This window comes from Lepisosteus oculatus, unplaced genomic scaffold (assembly GCF_040954835.1).
Source record: "Lepisosteus oculatus isolate fLepOcu1 unplaced genomic scaffold, fLepOcu1.hap2 HAP2_SCAFFOLD_62, whole genome shotgun sequence".
Taxonomy (NCBI): domain Eukaryota; kingdom Metazoa; phylum Chordata; class Actinopteri; order Semionotiformes; family Lepisosteidae; genus Lepisosteus; species Lepisosteus oculatus.
The window spans coordinates 644,999-662,590 of NW_027168171.1; the positions used below are offsets into that span (position 1 = coordinate 644,999).

The 17,592-nt window shown below is 53.1% G+C and overlaps 5 non-coding genes and 1 pseudogene across 5 annotated transcripts; 3 read left to right on the top strand and 3 right to left on the bottom strand.

The window, feature by feature from the left end:
* The first annotated feature begins 4,704 nt into the window (after positions 1 to 4,704).
* On the top strand, positions 4,705 to 4,839 carry LOC138231922 (U1 spliceosomal RNA; annotated as a pseudogene).
* Positions 4,840 to 5,475: 636 nt separating this feature from the next.
* On the bottom strand, positions 5,476 to 5,594 carry LOC138232002 (5S ribosomal RNA). Its single transcript, XR_011186960.1, has one exon. It is a non-coding gene; the product is annotated as a 5S ribosomal RNA (ribosomal RNA).
* Positions 5,595 to 7,402: 1,808 nt separating this feature from the next.
* Positions 7,403 to 7,566, top strand: LOC138231865 (U1 spliceosomal RNA). Its single transcript, XR_011186828.1, has one exon. It is a non-coding gene; the product is annotated as a U1 spliceosomal RNA (small nuclear RNA).
* Positions 7,567 to 8,202: 636 nt separating this feature from the next.
* On the bottom strand, positions 8,203 to 8,321 carry LOC138231858 (5S ribosomal RNA). Its single transcript, XR_011186821.1, has one exon. It is a non-coding gene; the product is annotated as a 5S ribosomal RNA (ribosomal RNA).
* A 1,775-nt stretch (positions 8,322 to 10,096) lies between these two features.
* LOC138231882 (U1 spliceosomal RNA) lies at positions 10,097 to 10,260 on the top strand. The gene has a single exon (XR_011186845.1). It is a non-coding gene; the product is annotated as a U1 spliceosomal RNA (small nuclear RNA).
* A 636-nt stretch (positions 10,261 to 10,896) lies between these two features.
* On the bottom strand, positions 10,897 to 11,015 carry LOC138231843 (5S ribosomal RNA). The gene has a single exon (XR_011186813.1). It is a non-coding gene; the product is annotated as a 5S ribosomal RNA (ribosomal RNA).
* Between the last annotated feature and the right edge of the window lie 6,577 nt (positions 11,016 to 17,592).

Genomic DNA, 17,592 nt, shown 5'->3' on the forward strand with positions numbered 1-17,592 from the left:
TGTTGATGGTATAAAAACAGGAGCAAGGAAATTCGAGGTTCGCTTGCTACCGGACAGCATAAATGGAGGCTTAAGGCACCTGCCCTCTACAATCCGGCTGGGCGCCTGCAATGGCTATGTGTTTTATGTGGGACAACCAAAGGTGTGTCGGCGCTGTGGTGCTGTGGGACACCTGGCATCGTCCTGCACTGTGAAATGCTGCAAGACCTGTGGCAAACAGGGACATTTAGCCTCTGACTGTTCAATGCTGCCAAAGTGCAATTTATGTGGCTCGGAAGGACACGTTTTTAAGAACTGCCCTCACGCCTACGCCAATAAACTCAAAATGAGAAAGGATGAGGCAGTGCTTGTTTCAGCCAAACCGACCCGAAAATCCAAAGCAAACAACAAGTCAAACAAAGAACCCTTGTTGGACAAAGACTCTCAGCCTCCAGCCAGGATCAGTCCTGCTGTGGCTCCGGGGCTGGTGGAAGAGAAATCCACTACGCCCCCACAACCGCAGACTGCACCAGACAAGCACGAGGGTTTGAAAACCCCCGAGAACAGCGAGGACCCCTCCCCCACTCCTGCTCCTCAGAACGAGGGCCAGTGTGGGGCCCCCCGGTGGAGCGGGTCCAGCGAGGATACCCAGGATTCAGCGGAGCTGCTTTTCTCAGACTCTGCAAGTGCTACAGATGCCCTCCTCTCCTCCATCCAGTCCATCACGGAGGATCTGCAGCAGCTGGTGGGTGAGGGGGAAGAGGAGACTGGTGCATCGGCTGCACCCCTTTCCCCTCAGTGCTCCCAGGAGCTGGACTTGAGGAAAAGAAAAAATGACTCTGTTTTCTCCCCGAGCGAGGAGGAAGGAGAGCATGGCGATGGGGACAGCTGGAACCTCTCCACCCCTCCCTCTACCCCCTTCCTTGAAATGGACTCTGTGAACGCTTTTACTGCTGCCACCCTGATGAAGGCTCATTCAGAGGATGGCTGGCAGGAAATTGGTAAGAAGAAAAAGAAAAAGAAAAAGGTAACAGGTGAGACCGAAGAGAAATGTGTTTTGTAAAGACTGGTTCCACTTTCTTATGTAATATGGCTCTTAACATAATTTCTCTTAACACAAGAGGTATCAATGACAGAGTTAAATGCCAGTCTGTCTTTGATTACCTCCAGCAGAGAGAGGGAGATGTGTTGATGTTGCAGGAGTGTGCTTTAGCCTATCAAGAGAGGTATAAAAGTTTTGAAGATAGGTGGGATAAAGGGCCTTCTGTTTGGTCAGGGGACAATAACAACAGAGCCTCTGGCGTGGCCATTCTTTTCAAAGGATGGGCATTCAAATTGAAAAGTATTCAGAGGGTCATAGATGGCAGGTTGCTGTGTGTGGATGTGGAATGGGGGACCGTTAACCTGCGGCTAATCAATGTGTATTGCCCTACTGACGTAGGAGGAAGGGTGGAGCTACTCAAGGCACTCTCCCCCCTATTGTTATGCAGCACAGACGTGATAGTGGGAGGGGATTTTAATTGTATCTTAGAGCACACAGACAGGCAGTCTAGCTCGCCGATAAAATTGGATTCCAGCTCACTGGCCCTGCAAAACTTAGTTCAAGACTTTAAACTCTCAGACACATATAGATGTATATATCCCACAACAGCAGGATATACATGGTCAGGGAGGAATAGCAGCTCCAGAATTGACTATTGCTTTGTCTCAGAGAGAGTGAAAGTTGTTGGGGTCACTCTTCAGCCTGTCTTCTTCTCAGATCATCAGGCTTTAGGGTGTAGAGTGGAACTCCAGGGCGGGACTGTCTTTGGCCCAGGCCTCTGGAAACTCAACACAAAGCTGCTAGAGAACGAGGGGGTAGTATCCCGCTACAAGGAGAAACTATCACAGTGGCTGTCCTTGCAGTGTCTGTACGGGTCAGTAGGAGAGTGGTGGGAGGAGGTGAAGGTGAGGACAAAGGCCTTTTTCATGGCTGAGGGAAGGAAGGCTGCTGCCAGACGGAGAGGAGTGCTAGCCAGGAAACAGAGGCAGCTGCAGCGTCTCTACACGATGCTGCACAGTGGCTTCGATGTGCTCGAGGATATCGCCCTTTTAAAAAAGGACATCCGGAGCATAGCCGAAGAAAGTAGTCGAGGAGTGCTGTTAAGAAGCAGAGTGCAGTTCTTGGAAGAAAATGAGAAGTGTACTCGCTTCTTTTTCAGGAAAGTGGTAGGCTCCAAGACTGTCATGGAAAGTGTAGTTGATGAGGAGGGACGAGAGAGAACAGAGCCGAGTGCTATCCTCTCCTGCACCGAGGCCTTCTACTCAAGACTGTACAGCTCTACAGAGGTAAAGGATGAAGATATTCATTTTTTTACCTCAAAGCTAGAAAACATTTTGAGTGAAGAAGATAGGGAAGTACTTGAGAGGGATTTGACAGTAGAAGAGCTGAGACAGGCTATGGAGAGCTTACAGAAGGGGAAAACTCCGGGTGCTGACGGGCTCCCTAAAGAATTTTATCGCACCTTTTGGGATCTGCTTCAGGATCCGCTACTGCTCCTATTCGAGGAAAGCTACAAGACAGAATTGCTGCCTGACTCCTTAAGAGAAGGCACTATCTCTCTCTTGTTTAAGAAAGGAGCAAAAAATGACATAAAGAACTGGAGACCCCTCAGCCTGTTAGGCGTGGACACTAAGATCCTGTCCAAAGCCCTTTTCCTGCGCCTACAAAATGTAGTGGCCTCACTGGTAGGGAAAGAACAGACTTGTGGGATAGCAGGACGCCTGATGAGCGACAACCTGGCCTTGTTGAGGGATGTCTGTCTGTACTCTGAGGATCGCTCCCTCCCTCTGTGCATTTTAGGTGTAGACCTAGAAAAGGCCTTTGACCGCCTAAACCGGCAGTACTTAACATCGGTACTTGAGCACATGAAGTTTGGCCCCATCATGAGAAAGTGGATTAACCTGCTGTACACAGGTAGCAACAGCAGAGTCATGGTTAATGGCAATAGATCACGCACCTTTGAAGTCTGTTCAGGGGTGAGGCAGGGCTGCCCATTATCCCCCTTGTTATTCGTTTTGGCTATGGAGCCCTTAGCCTGTGCCTTGCGCCAGGATCAGGCCATTAATGGGATACCAGTGCCTGGAAGTGGGGGAGGAGAGGTAAAGACATCTCTATACATGGATGACGTCACCCTGCTCCTCTCTGACAATGCCTCAATTAGCAGAGCTCTGCAGTGCTGTGATCGGTTCTCTTTGGCTTCCTCCGCAAAAATTAACACATCTAAGAGTGAGATTTTTTATCAGAACTGGAGGGAGCCAAAAGAAGGACATGATCTCAGGCTGCAAGAGAAGAGAATTAAGGTCCTGGGGGTGTATTTTGGAGAAGAGATGGGAACAGTAAATTGGCAGAACAAATTGCCAATCTTAAACAAAAAACTGATGCAATGGAAGGACCGAGACCTCACCATGACAGGGAAGGTGCTGGTCATCAAAGCCGAGCTCTTGCCTGTCTTGAATTTTCTGGCTTCTACCTTCCCAATCCCACACCGTGTTGCGGCGGTGCTGAGGAGATTGATGTTTCAATTTCTATGGGGTGGGAAGCAGGAAAGACTCAGAAGGGAAATAATGTACAGGCCGCTACCCTCAGGGGGGAAGTCTGTCCCAGATATTGCTACGAAGCTGCTGTGCATTTTCCTGGCCTCTGTGCTGAGAGGCTTTGCAACAGCACCTGCAGCGCGTACCTGGACTTATTTTTCCAGGCTCTGGGTAGGTAGGGAGGTGTTCAGAGTGTGGGGTGTCAGACCCAAGCTGGACGTCCCACTCTCTGACACATGCCCTGCAATTTATGGGACAGTTAAAAGTTTTCTAAGATCTCACCCAATTGGCCATATTCCCCTCCGAGATGTCAGCGTCCAAAAACTGGAAGATTTCGTAGCACCCCAGAACAATAGGCAGACCCCTGTGGGCATTTTAACATCAGCCCAAACAAGGAAGGTGTGGAAACACACATCCTCTAAATTTCTGTGCAACATTCACAGAGATTTAGCCTGGAGTGTCGTCCACCAGTGCTTACCGGTACGAACTTTCTTGTACCGTAGGGGCCTCACCCCCAGCCCTCGCTGCGTTAGGGTGGGCTGCGGCGAGGAGGAGACTGTGACCCATCTCCTGTGGTCCTGCTTTTTTGCTAAGGCCTTCTGGGCCCAGTTTGAAGATTGGTTGCAGGCTCTCTCGCCCCAATTTACCCTGACCGCTGCTTTCGTTAGATACGGCATCTCTCCTGTCAAGCTTCCTCCTGACGTGTTTGACAGGATCTGGGCCGTGGTGAACAGTGGGAAAGACGCCCTGTGGAGAGTGAGGAACATGGGGCTGTTCAAAGGCATCGAGGTCCCAGTCAAGGCAGCAGGTAGCCTGGCCCTGTTCATCACCCGAGAGAACTATTACCTCAGAGATCTGTGGAGAGAAGGGAGGGAGGAAGCAGAAAATCTGTGGGAAATAGAGAGCATAGGTCAACATCTCAAGAAACTGTGAAAAACATTATCATGTTTAAATAAAGAATGTGATTTGCACCAGAAAAAAAGAAAATTGTTGCTATGTAACTGTTACCGTGTCAAAATGTAATGAGATGTGATCATATATACTGTTTTAAGTATGTATATTAATGTAAAGCTTTCTGATTTGTGATTTCCTGTATTTTTTTGTGAAAAGAAAATAAAGTTCTTAAAAATCGAAAAAAAAAAAAAAAAAAAAAAAAAAAGGTTCACCCAGAGCGAGGCTCGGCCATTGCACTCCGGCTGTGCTGACCCCTGCGAATTCCCCAAATGTGGGAATCTCGACTGCATAATTTCTGGTAGTGGGGGACTGCGTTCGCGCTCTCCCCTGATGTGCTTGGACCAAAATCAGATACGGGAGGGTTAGGACACCACGAGCTGCGTGGCTGCGGAAGGATCCCGGTTCGACAGGAGTGGACGCCGCTGCTGGTTCTCGCTGGCTTTTAGTTAGGGGTCCGGAGAAGCATCTCAAGCTAGTTCCACTACTCCTTCCGGACGTTCATTCCCTTTTCAAAGTCAGTCGTTTTGCTGTAGTCTGCGTTCTTTAGGCTGATTATCGAGGTTAGCCTTTATTTGGTCATGGGGGGCCTCGGTACTGTATGCTGAGTTTAAAGACAGTTTCACCCGTTTTCTGATTGCTCGGTTCTGTACCAGTGCAGACATGTCAAACAGTGAATGGCTGTACCTCTACTGTATCCGTGCTCAATGAATGAAATCGGTAACAAATGAATATATGTCTAGTTATACGAAAAACGAGTGGTTTATCGACTCATCTTCATTTGCAGATTTAGAGGCAGCTTCAATATTCGTTTTACAGATGGGTTTTTTTTTTTGAATATGGGTCACACACATGCCACAGCAACAAAACATCTCTAGAGATGAGGCTATAGATCACCTTTCCATCCTGCAGGTTTTCCTCCCAAAGCCTACGGCACCAACGGCGACTCCTGCTGGCCGGGAGAGCAAAAGCTTACAGCACCTGGTATTCCCAGGCAGTCTCCCATCCAAGTACTAACCAGGCCCGACGCTGCTTAGCTTCCGAGATCAGACGAGATCGGGCGTGTTCAGGGTGGTGTGGCCGTAAGCGAAAGCCCCGGCGCCTGACTCGCTACTTGAAGCTGTGTGTGGCGGGGGTTCCGTGCCCCCCGAGCGGGACTGAAGGATCGTTCGTGTGCAACTCTTTGGAAAGGAGCTGCTTTCCAAATCGCATTGCGTGCCTGGATGTTGGCGAATGCGCTCCCTTGTGTTGACTCGTCCCGCACTGGAGGAGGACAAACAATCTGCACGGAGGAGCACCAGGCAAGTCTTCACCAGACAAAAACCTCCAGTGCACAGCACTCTGGAAACATTTCGGGGCTTTCGCGTGTTTATTTCAGCACGTAAAGCGCACCGGTCCAACACGTCGGCCGGGCGCGCGGCGCCTCCGCCCTCTTGTGGCCTTGCGGCATCAGAGCAAGAGGCTCCTTCTCGCTGCCCTTCCGCTGTGTTGCAGGGCCCCGAGAGGGAACCCGGAGCGCGCACTTTGTGGGGGGCGGGGGGACCGCGTTCGCGCTCTGCCCCCGGTCTCTTGCGCGAGTACTAAATCTCACGGACAGGGGGGCCTCGTCATTGATTGTTACAGGTGAGACGGGGATTAGGAGGAGACCCCGACTGATGGGTAAAGGGGAGCACTAACACCAGAGGGACACCCCCGGCGTCTCTTTTTGAGAGACGCCCTGGGGTTTCCTAATGGCCAAGGAGGGTCGGGACCTCGGTTTGACGCCTCCCCCGAAGGACGGCGCCTGTTTGTGCAGCAGAGTGTCGCCATCAGGAGGCTGGGGCGTAAGAGAGCCACACAGCCCGCAGGGTGAGCGCTCCCTACTGGTCCCAGTCACACCTCTTGAAGGAGCAGCAGCAACCGGAGCTTTTCCGGGGTGGAATCTCCCATCCGGGTGCCGGCCAGGCTCACACCTGCTGGGCTGCCCCGGGGGTGAGCCCAGTCGAGAGTCGCAGGGCCAGATCTAGTCACCGGGGAGAAACGATACAAGTGAAGGATTGCTCGGCTCTCGGCACTTGAAAAGACCGACAAATGTCTCGTTCCCGCCGGAGCTGAATGTACCCGCATGTGTGGTGTCGTCTTCTTCCCCCGCCCCGCTGTGTTTGCTGTATTGTCTCTGAAGCCGGCCCCCCCGAGACGAGACGGGCTGTTCCTGTGCCCCAATTAACACTTTACAGGTGCCATTCCCCGGCATTGTGGCCATTGTCGGTGCTCACACGCGATAAGATAAGGCGGAGGAGAGCGGGGCATGCCCAGCGGCAGACATTCAAGGAGGGGGCAGTGCGAGGTGAGGTGAGGTGCGACACGCCGGAGCCCCGACGCAGCTAATGCGGAGCACTTGTTGGACTGGCATCGAAAGGACGTGTGCGCACGGAGCGAGCCTTCCCTGCGGCGGAGCGCGGGAACTTTCTCCCCCCCTCCCGCTGCAGGAGTTGTGTGCACTGCAGCGGTGCCGAGAGAAAAGCACAGAAGGCAGCAGGCTCTGGAGAGCAGGTAAGAGACGGAGCCTTGTGGGCAGGCGAGCAGGCCCGTTTTTTGGAAATTGCTGAAAAGGTTTGTTCGGTGTGTGGCAGGCGCACGTCGCGAGCTTGCGTGGCGATCTGCCGGTCTGGAGTTATGCAAATGAGGCCGAATTGCATCCCGGGACATGCTGCGAATGCGCAACGGCGACTGCAGATGTGTAGGAAACGGCGCGCTCGTTTTCTCGTTTTGCCCACACTTTTGAGTGTTAGTGTGGCGTGTGAGTGTGTGAAAGAGTGGGCCCAGCAGGAGGCGGTGGCGTGCGGGGCGAGGAGGTGGCCTAGGCTGCGCGATTTGTGCTGTGGGTGCGGGCCGCTTGCAGGGGCCTGTTTAACTCATACTTACCTGGCAGGGGAGATACCTTGATCAAGAAGGAGGTTCACCCAGGGCGAGGCTCGGCCATTGCACTCCGGCTGTGCTGACCCCTGCGAATTCCCCAAATGTGGGAATCTCGACTGCATAATTTCTGGTAGTGGGGGACTGCGTTCGCGCTCTCCCCTGATGTGCTTGGTCCAAAATCAGATACGGGAGGGTTAGGACACCACGAGCTGCGTGGCTGCGGAAGGATCCCGGTTCGACAGGAGTGGACGCCGCTGCTGGTTCTCGCTGGCTTTTAGTTAGGGGTCCGGAGAAGCATCTCAAGCTAGTTCCACTACTCCTTCCGGACGTTCATTCCCTTTTCAAAGTCAGTCGTTTTGCTGTAGTCTGCGTTCTTTAGGCTGATTATCGAGGTTAGCCTTTATTTGGTCATGGGGGGCCTCGGTACTGTATGCTGAGTCTAAAGACAGTTTCACCCGTTTTCTGATTGCTCGGTTCTGTACCAGTGCAGACATGTCAAACAGTGAATGGCTGTACCTCTATTGTATCCGTGCTCAATGAATGAAATCGGTAACAAATGAATATATGTCTAGTTATACGAAAAACGAGTGGTTTATCGACTCATCTTCATTTGCAGATTTAGAGGCAGCTTCGATATTCGTTTTACAGACGGGTTTTTTTTTTTGAATATGGGTCACACACATGCCACAGCAACAAAACATCTCTAGAGATGAGGCTATAGATCACCTTTCCATCCTGCAGGTTTTCCTCCCAAAGCCTACGGCACCAACGGCGACCCCTGCTGGCCGGGAGAGCAAAAGCTTACAGCACCTGGTATTCCCAGGCAGTCTCCCATCCAAGTACTAACCAGGCCCAACGCTGCTTAGCTTCCGAGATCAGACGAGATCGGGCGTGTTCAGGGTGGTGTGGCCGTAAGCGAAAGCCCCGGCGCCTGACTCGCTACTTGAAGCTGTGTGTGGCGGGGGTTCCATGCTCCCCGAGCGGGACTGAAGGATCGTTCGTGTGCCACTCTTTGGAAAGGAGCTGCTTTCCAAATCGCATTGCGTGCCTGGATGTTGGCGAATGCGCTCCCTTGTGTTGGCTCGTCCCGCACTGGAGGAGGACAAACAATCTGCACGGAGGAGCACCAGGCAAGTCTTCACCAGACAAAAACCTCCAGTGCACAGCACTCTGGAAACATTTCGGGGCTTTCGCGTGTTTATTTCGGCACGTAAAGCGCACCGGTCCAACACGTCGGCCGGGCGCGCGGCGCCTCCGCCCTCTTGTGGCCTTGCGGCGTCAGAGCAAGAGGCTCCTTCTCGCTGCCCTTCCGCTGTGTTGCAGGACCCGGAGCGCGCACTTTGTGGGGGGCGGGGGACCGCGTTCGCGCTCTGCCCCCGGTCTCTTGCGCGAGTACTAAATCTCACGGACAGGGGGGCCTCGTCATTGATTGTTACAGGTGAGACGGGGATTAGGAGGAGATCCCGACTGATGGGTAAAGGGGAGCACTAACACCAGAGGGACACCCCCGGCGTCTCTTTTTGAGAGACGCCCTGGGGTTTCCTAATGGCCAAGGAGGGTCGGGACCTCGGTTTGACCTCTGTTTGTGCAGCAGAGTGTCGCCATCAGGAGGCTGGGGCGTAAGAGAGCCACACAGCCCGCAGGGTGAGCGCTCCCTACTGGTCCCAGTCACACCTCTTGCAGGAGCAGCAGCAACCGGAGCTTTTCCGGGGTGGAATCTCCTATCCGGGTGCCGGCCATGCTCACACCTGCTGGGCTGCCCCGGGGGTGAGCCCAGTCGAGAGTCGCAGGGCCAGATCTAGTCACCGGGGAGAAACGATACAAGTGAAGGATTGCTCGGCTCTCGGCACTTGAAAAGACCGACAAATGTCTCGTTCCCGCCGGAGCTGAATGTACCTGCATGTGTGGTGTCGTCTTCTTCCCCCGCCCCGCTGTGTTTGCTGTATTGTCTCTGAAGCCGGCCCCCCCGAGACGAGACGGGCTGTTCCTGTGCCCCAATTAACACTTTACAGGTGCCATTCCCCGGCATTGTGGCCATTGTCGGTGCTCACACGCGATAAGATAAGGCGGAGGAGAGCGGGGCATGCCCAGCGGCAGACATTCAAGGAGGGGATAGGGCGAGGTGAGGTGAGGTGCGACACGCCGGAGCCCCGACGCAGCTAATGCGGAGCACTTGTTGGACTGGCATCGAAAGGACGTGTGCGCACGGAGCGAGCCTTCCCTGCGGCGGAGCGCGGGAACTTTCTCCCCCCCTCCCGCTGCAGGAGTTGTGTGCGCTGCAGCGGTGCCGAGAGAAAAGCACAGAAGGCAGCAGGCTCTGGAGAGCAGGTAAGAGACGGAGCCTTGTGGGCAGGCGAGCAGGCCCGTTTTTTGGAAATTGCTGAAAAGGTTTGTTCGGTGTGTGGCAGGCGCAAGTCGCGAGCTTGCGTGCCGATCTGCCGGTCTGGAGTTATGCAAATGAGGCCGAATTGCATCCCGGGACATGGTCCGAATGCGCAACGGCGACTGCAGATGTGTAGGAAACGGCGCGCTCGTTTTCTCGTTTTGCCCACACTTTTGAGTGTTAGTGTGGCGTGTGAGTGTGTGAAAGAGTGGGCCCAGCAGGAGGCGGTGGCGTGCGGGGCGAGGAGGTGGCCTAGGCTGCGCGATTTGTGCTGTGGGTGCGGGCCGCTTGCAGGGGCCTGTTTAACTCATACTTACCTGGCAGGGGAGATACCTTGATCAAGAAGGAGGTTCACCCAGAGCGAGGCTCGGCCATTGCACTCCGGCTGTGCTGACCCCTGCGAATTCCCCAAATGTGGGAATCTCGACTGCATAATTTCTGGTAGTGGGGGACTGCGTTCGCGCTCTCCCCTGATGTGCTTGGACCAAAATCAGATACGGGAGGGTTAGGACACCACGAGCTGCGTGGCTGCGGAAGGATCCCGGTTCGACAGGAGTGGACGCCGCTGCTGGTTCTCGCTGGCTTTTAGTTAGGGGTCCGGAGAAGCATCTCAAGCTAGTTCCACTACTCCTTCCGGACGTTCATTCCCTTTTCAAAGTCAGTCGTTTTGCTGTAGTCTGCGTTCTTTAGGCTGATTATCGAGGTTAGCCTTTATTTGGTCATGGGGGGCCTCGGTACTGTATGCTGAGTCTAAAGACAGTTTCACCCGTTTTCTGATTGCTCGGTTCTGTACCAGTGCAGACATGTCAAACAGTGAATGGCTGTACCTCTATTGTATCCGTGCTCAATGAATGAAATCGGTAACAAATGAATATATGTCTAGTTATACGAAAAACGAGTGGTTTATCGACTCATCTTCATTTGCAGATTTAGAGGCAGCTTCGATATTCGTTTTACAGACGGGTTTTTTTTTTTGAATATGGGTCACACACATGCCACAGCAACAAAACATCTCTAGAGATGAGGCTATAGATCACCTTTCCATCCTGCAGGTTTTCCTCCCAAAGCCTACGGCACCAACGGCGACCCCTGCTGGCCGGGAGAGCAGAAGCTTACAGCACCTGGTATTCCCAGGCAGTCTCCCATCCAAGTACTAACCAGGCCCGACGCTGCTTAGCTTCCGAGATTAGACGAGATCGGGCGTGTTCAGGGTGGTGTGGCCGTAAGCGAAAGCCCCGGCGCCTGACTCGCTACTTGAAGCTGTGTGTGGCGGGGCTTCCGTGCCCCCCGAGCGGGACTGAAGGATCGTTCGTGTGCAACTCTTTGGAAAGGAGCTGCTTTCCAAATCGCATTGCGTGCCTGGATGTTGGCGAATGCGCTCCCTTGTGTTGGCTCGTCCCGCACGGAGGAGCACCAGGCAAGTCTTCACCAGACAAAAACCTCCAGTGCACAGCACTCTGGAAACATTTCGGGGCTTTCGCGTGTTTATTTCAGCACGTAAAGCGCACCGGTCCAACACGTCGGCCGGGCGCGCGGCGCCTCCGCCCTCTTGTGGCCTTGCGGCGTCAGAGCAAGAGGCTCCTTCTCGCTGCCCTTCCGCTGTGTTGCAGGACCCGGAGCGCGCACTTTGTGGGGGGCGGGGGACCGCGTTCGCGCTCTGCCCCCGGTCTCTTGCGCGAGTACTAAATCTCACGGACAGGGGGGCCTCGTCATTGATTGTTACAGGTGAGACGGGGATTAGGAGGAGACCCCGACTGATGGGTAAAGGGGAGCACTAACACCAGAGGGACACCCCCGGCGTCTCTTTTTGAGAGACGCCCTGGGGTTTCCTAATGGCCAAGGAGGGTCGGGACCTCGGTTTGACCTCTGTTTGTGCAGCAGAGTGTCGCCATCAGGAGGCTGGGGCGTAAGAGAGCCACACAGCCCGCAGGGTGAGCGCTCCCTACTGGTCCCAGTCACACCTCTTGCAGGAGCAGCAGCAACCGGAGCTTTTCCGGGGTGGAATCTCCTATCCGGGTGCCGGCCAGGCTCACACCTGCTGGGCTGCCCCGGGGGTGAGCCCAGTCGAGAGTCGCAGGGCCAGATCTAGTCACCGGGGAGAAACGATACAAGTGAAGGATTGCTCGGCTCTCGGCACTTGAAAAGACCGACAAATGTCTCGTTCCCGCCGGAGCTGAATGTACCCGCATGTGTGGTGTCGTCTTCTTCCCCCGCCCCGCTGTGTTTGCTGTATTGTCTCTGAAGCCGGCCCCCCCGAGACGAGACGGGCTGTTCCTGTGCCCCAATTAACACTTTACAGGTGCCATTCCCCGGCATTGTGGCCATTGTCAGTGCTCACACGCGATAAGATAAGGCGGAGGAGAGCGGGGCATGCCCAGCGGCAGACATTCAAGGAGGGGGTAGGGCGAGGTGAGGTGAGGTGCGACACGCCGGAGCCCCGACGCAGCTAATGCGGAGCACTTGTTGGACTGGCATCGAAAGGACGTGTGCGCACGGAGCGAGCTTTCCCTGCGGCGGAGCGCGGGAACTTTCTCCCCCCCTCCCGCTGCAGGAGTTGTGTGCACTGCAGCGGTGGCGAGAGAAAAGCACAGAAGGCAGCAGGCTCTGGAGAGCAGGTAAGAGACGGAGCCTTGTGGGCAGGCGAGCAGGCCCGTTTTTTGGAAATTGCTGAAAAGGTTTGTTCGGTGTGTGGCAGGCGCAAGTCGCGAGCTTGCGTGCCGATCTGCCGGTCTGGAGTTATGCAAATGAGGCCGAATTGCATCCCGGGACATGGTCCGAATGCGCAACGGCGACTGCAGATGTGTAGGAAACGGCGCGCTCGTTTTCTCGTTTTGCCCACACTTTTGAGTGTTAGTGTGGCGTGTGAGTGTGTGAAAGAGTGGGCCCAGCAGGAGGCGGTGGCGTGCGGGGCGAGGAGGTGGCCTAGGCTGCGCGATTTGTGCTGTGGGTGCGGGCCGCTTGCAGGGGCCTGTTTAACTCATACTTACCTGGCAGGGGAGATACCTTGATCAGCCTGTAGGTGGAGTAGTTGGATTGTTTTTCTTTTGTTGGAAGCAGTGTTCGATTTGCGGTTTTTGAAATGGCAACCTTTGGATCCCGTAAGAATGCTGTACGTTTTGAGCTCTTGGATGACCTCTTCATGGATCGTATGCAGTTCAGCAGAAAAGTGTTACAGAAGGAACTTGGCTTTGAACCTCGGCACTTGGATTTCATCTTCGCTCTCCCAGGTCAGAAAGCATTTGAGGTTGTATTTGCTACCTATCCTCTGTTTGAACAATGCGTGGATGTGTTTGAGGCAAAAAGAGGCAAAGTTCCTGCACTTGAGAAGATCAACTTGCAGCCTCTGACACAGAGAGAGAGGAAAACGGTGCATGTTGTTATGTTCTCGGAACTGGCAAAGACGGAGGACATTCACACCTGGCTTAACCAGTACTGCACCGTCCACCATGGAACTGAGGTTAGAGATGTTGATGGTATAAAAACAGGAGCAAGGAAATTCGAGGTTCGCTTGCTACCGGACAGCGTAAATGGAGGCTTAAGGCACCTGCCCTCTACAATCCGGCTGGGCGCCTGCAATGGCTATGTGTTTTATGTGGGACAACCAAAGGTGTGTCGGCGCTGTGGTGCTGTGGGACACCTGGCATCGTCCTGCACTGTGAAATGCTGCAAGACCTGTGGCAAACAGGGACATTTAGCCTCTGACTGTTCAATGCTGCCAAAGTGCAATTTATGTGGCTCGGAAGGACACGTTTTTAAGAACTGCCCTCACGCCTACGCCAATAAACTCAAAATGAGAAAGGATGAGGCAGTGCTTGTTTCAGCCAAACCGGCCCGAAAATCCAAAGCAAACAACAAGTCAAACAAAGAACCCTTGTTGGACAAAGACTCTCAGCCTCCAGCCAGGATCAGTCCTGCTGTGGCTCCGGGGCTGGTGGAAGAGAAATCCACTACGCCCCCACAACCGCAGACTGCACCAGACAAGCACGAGGGTTTGAAAACCCCCGAGAACAGCGAGGACCCCTCCCCCACTCCTGCTCCTCAGAACGAGGGCCAGTGTGGGGCCCCCCGGTGGAGCGGGTCCAGCGAGGATACCCAGGATTCAGCGGAGCTGCTTTTCTCAGACTCTGCAAGTGCTACAGATGCCCTCCTCTCCTCCATCCAGTCCATCACGGAGGATCTGCAGCAGCTGGTGGGTGAGGGGGAAGAGGAGACTGGTGCATCGGCTGCACCCCTTTCCCCTCAGTGCTCCCAGGAGCTGGACTTGAGGAAAAGAAAAAATGACTCTGTTTTCTCCCCGAGCGAGGAGGAAGGAGAGCATGGCGATGGGGACAGCTGGAACCTCTCCACCCCTCCCTCTACCCCCTTCCTTGAAATGGACTCTGTGAACGCTTTTACTGCTGCCACCCTGATGAAGGCTCATTCAGAGGATGGCTGGCAGGAAATTGGTAAGAAGAAAAAGAAAAAGAAAAAGGTAACAGGTGAGACCGAAGAGAAATGTGTTTTGTAAAGACTGGTTCCACTTTCTTATGTAATATGGCTCTTAACATAATTTCTCTTAACACAAGAGGTATCAATGACAGAGTTAAATGCCAGTCTGTCTTTGATTACCTCCAGCAGAGAGAGGGAGATGTGTTGATGTTGCAGGAGTGTGCTTTAGCCTATCAAGAGAGGTATAAAAGTTTTGAAGATAGGTGGGATAAAGGGCCTTCTGTTTGGTCAGGGGACAATAACAACAGAGCCTCTGGCGTGGCCATTCTTTTCAAAGGATGGGCATTCAAATTGAAAAGTATTCAGAGGGTCATAGATGGCAGGTTGCTGTGTGTGGATGTGGAATGGGGGACCGTTAACCTGCGGCTAATCAATGTGTATTGCCCTACTGACGTAGGAGGAAGGGTGGAGCTACTCAAGGCACTCTCCCCCCTATTGTTATGCAGCACAGACGTGATAGTGGGAGGGGATTTTAATTGTATCTTAGAGCACACAGACAGGCAGTCTAGCTCGCCGATAAAATTGGATTCCAGCTCACTGGCCCTGCAAAACTTAGTTCAAGACTTTAAACTCTCAGACACATATAGATGTATATATCCCACAACAGCAGGATATACATGGTCAGGGAGGAATAGCAGCTCCAGAATTGACTATTGCTTTGTCTCAGAGAGAGTGAAAGTTGTTGGGGTCACTCTTCAGCCTGTCTTCTTCTCAGATCATCAGGCTTTAGGGTGTAGAGTGGAACTCCAGGGCGGGACTGTCTTTGGCCCAGGCCTCTGGAAACTCAACACAAAGCTGCTAGAGAACGAGGGGGTAGTATCCCGCTACAAGGAGAAACTATCACAGTGGCTGTCCTTGCAGTGTCTGTACGGGTCAGTAGGAGAGTGGTGGGAGGAGGTGAAGGTGAGGACAAAGGCCTTTTTCATGGCTGAGGGAAGGAAGGCTGCTGCCAGACGGAGAGGAGTGCTAGCCAGGAAACAGAGGCAGCTGCAGCGTCTCTACACGATGCTGCACAGTGGCTTCGATGTGCTCGAGGATATCGCCCTTTTAAAAAAGGACATCCGGAGCATAGCCGAAGAAAGTAGTCGAGGAGTGCTGTTAAGAAGCAGAGTGCAGTTCTTGGAAGAAAATGAGAAGTGTACTCGCTTCTTTTTCAGGAAAGTGGTAGGCTCCAAGACTGTCATGGAAAGTGTAGTTGATGAGGAGGGACGAGAGAGAACAGAGCCGAGTGCTATCCTCTCCTGCACCGAGGCCTTCTACTCAAGACTGTACAGCTCTACAGAGGTAAAGGATGAAGATATTCATTTTTTTACCTCAAAGCTAGAAAACATTTTGAGTGAAGAAGATAGGGAAGTACTTGAGAGGGATTTGACAGTAGAAGAGCTGAGACAGGCTATGGAGAGCTTACAGAAGGGGAAAACTCCGGGTGCTGACGGGCTCCCTAAAGAATTTTATTGCACCTTTTGGGATCTGCTTCAGGATCCGCTACTGCTCCTATTCGAGGAAAGCTACAAGACAGAATTGCTGCCTGACTCCTTAAGAGAAGGCACTATCTCTCTCTTGTTTAAGAAAGGAGCAAAAAATGACATAAAGAACTGGAGACCCCTCAGCCTGTTAGGCGTAGACACTAAGATCCTGTCCAAAGCCCTTTTCCTGCGCCTACAAAATGTAGTGGCCTCACTGGTAGGGAAAGAACAGACTTGTGGGATAGCAGGACGCCTGATGAGCGACAACCTGGCCTTGTTGAGGGATGTCTGTCTGTACTCTGAGGATCGCTCCCTCCCTCTGTGCATTTTAGGTGTAGACCTAGAAAAGGCCTTTGACCGCCTAAACCGGCAGTACTTAACATCGGTACTTGAGCACATGAAGTTTGGCCCCATCATGAGAAAGTGGATTAACCTGCTGTACACAGGTAGCAACAGCAGAGTCATGGTTAATGGCAATAGATCACGCACCTTTGAAGTCTGTTCAGGGGTGAGGCAGGGCTGCCCATTATCCCCCTTGTTATTCGTTTTGGCTATGGAGCCCTTAGCCTGTGCCTTGCGCCAGGATCAGGCCATTAATGGGATACCAGTGCCTGGAAGTGGGGGAGGAGAGGTAAAGACATCTCTATACATGGATGACGTCACCCTGCTCCTCTCTGACAATGCCTCAATTAGCAGAGCTCTGCAGTGCTGTGATCGGTTCTCTTTGGCTTCCTCCGCAAAAATTAACACATCTAAGAGTGAGATTTTTTATCAGAACTGGAGGGAGCCAAAAGAAGGACATGATCTCAGGCTGCAAGAGAGGAGAATTAAGGTCCTGGGGGTGTATTTTGGAGAAGAGATGGGAACAGTAAATTGGCAGAACAAATTGCCAATCTTAAACAAAAAACTGATGCAATGGAAGGACCGAGACCTCACCATGACAGGGAAGGTGCTGGTCATCAAAGCCGAGCTCTTGCCTGTCTTGAATTTTCTGGCTTCTACCTTCCCAATCCCACACCGTGTTGCGGCGGTGCTGAGGAGATTGATGTTTCAATTTCTATGGGGTGGGAAGCAGGAAAGACTCAGAAGGGAAATAATGTACAGGCCGCTACCCTCAGGGGGGAAGTCTGTCCCAGATATTGCTACGAAGCTGCTGTGCATTTTCCTGGCCTCTGTGCTGAGAGGCTTTGCAACAGCACCTGCAGCGCGTACCTGGACTTATTTTTCCAGGCTCTGGGTAGGTAGGGAGGTGTTCAGAGTGTGGGGTGTCAGACCCAAGCTGGACGTCCCACTCTCTGACACATGCCCTGCAATTTATGGGACAGTTAAAAGTTTTCTAAGATCTCACCCAATTGGCCATATTCCCCTCCGAGATGTCAGCGTCCAAAAACTGGAAGATTTCGTAGCACCCCAGAACAATAGGCAGACCCCTGTGGGCATTTTAACATCAGCCCAAACAAGGAAGGTGTGGAAACACACATCCTCTAAATTTCTGTGCAACATTCACAGAGATTTAGCCTGGAGTGTCGTCCACCAGTGCTTACCGGTACGAACTTTCTTGTACCGTAGGGGCCTCACCCCCAGCCCTCGCTGCGTTAGGGTGGGCTGCGGCGAGGAGGAGACTGTGACCCACCTCCTGTGGTCCTGCTTTTTTGCTAAGGCCTTCTGGGCACAGTTTGAAGATTGGTTGCAGGCTCTCTCGCCCCAATTTACCCTGACCGCTGCTTTCATCATATACGGCATCTCTCCTGTCAAGCTTCCTCCTGACGTGTTTGACAGGATCTGGGCCGTGGTGAACAGTGGGAAAGACGCCCTGTGGAGAGTTAGGAACATGGGGCTGTTCAAAGGCAT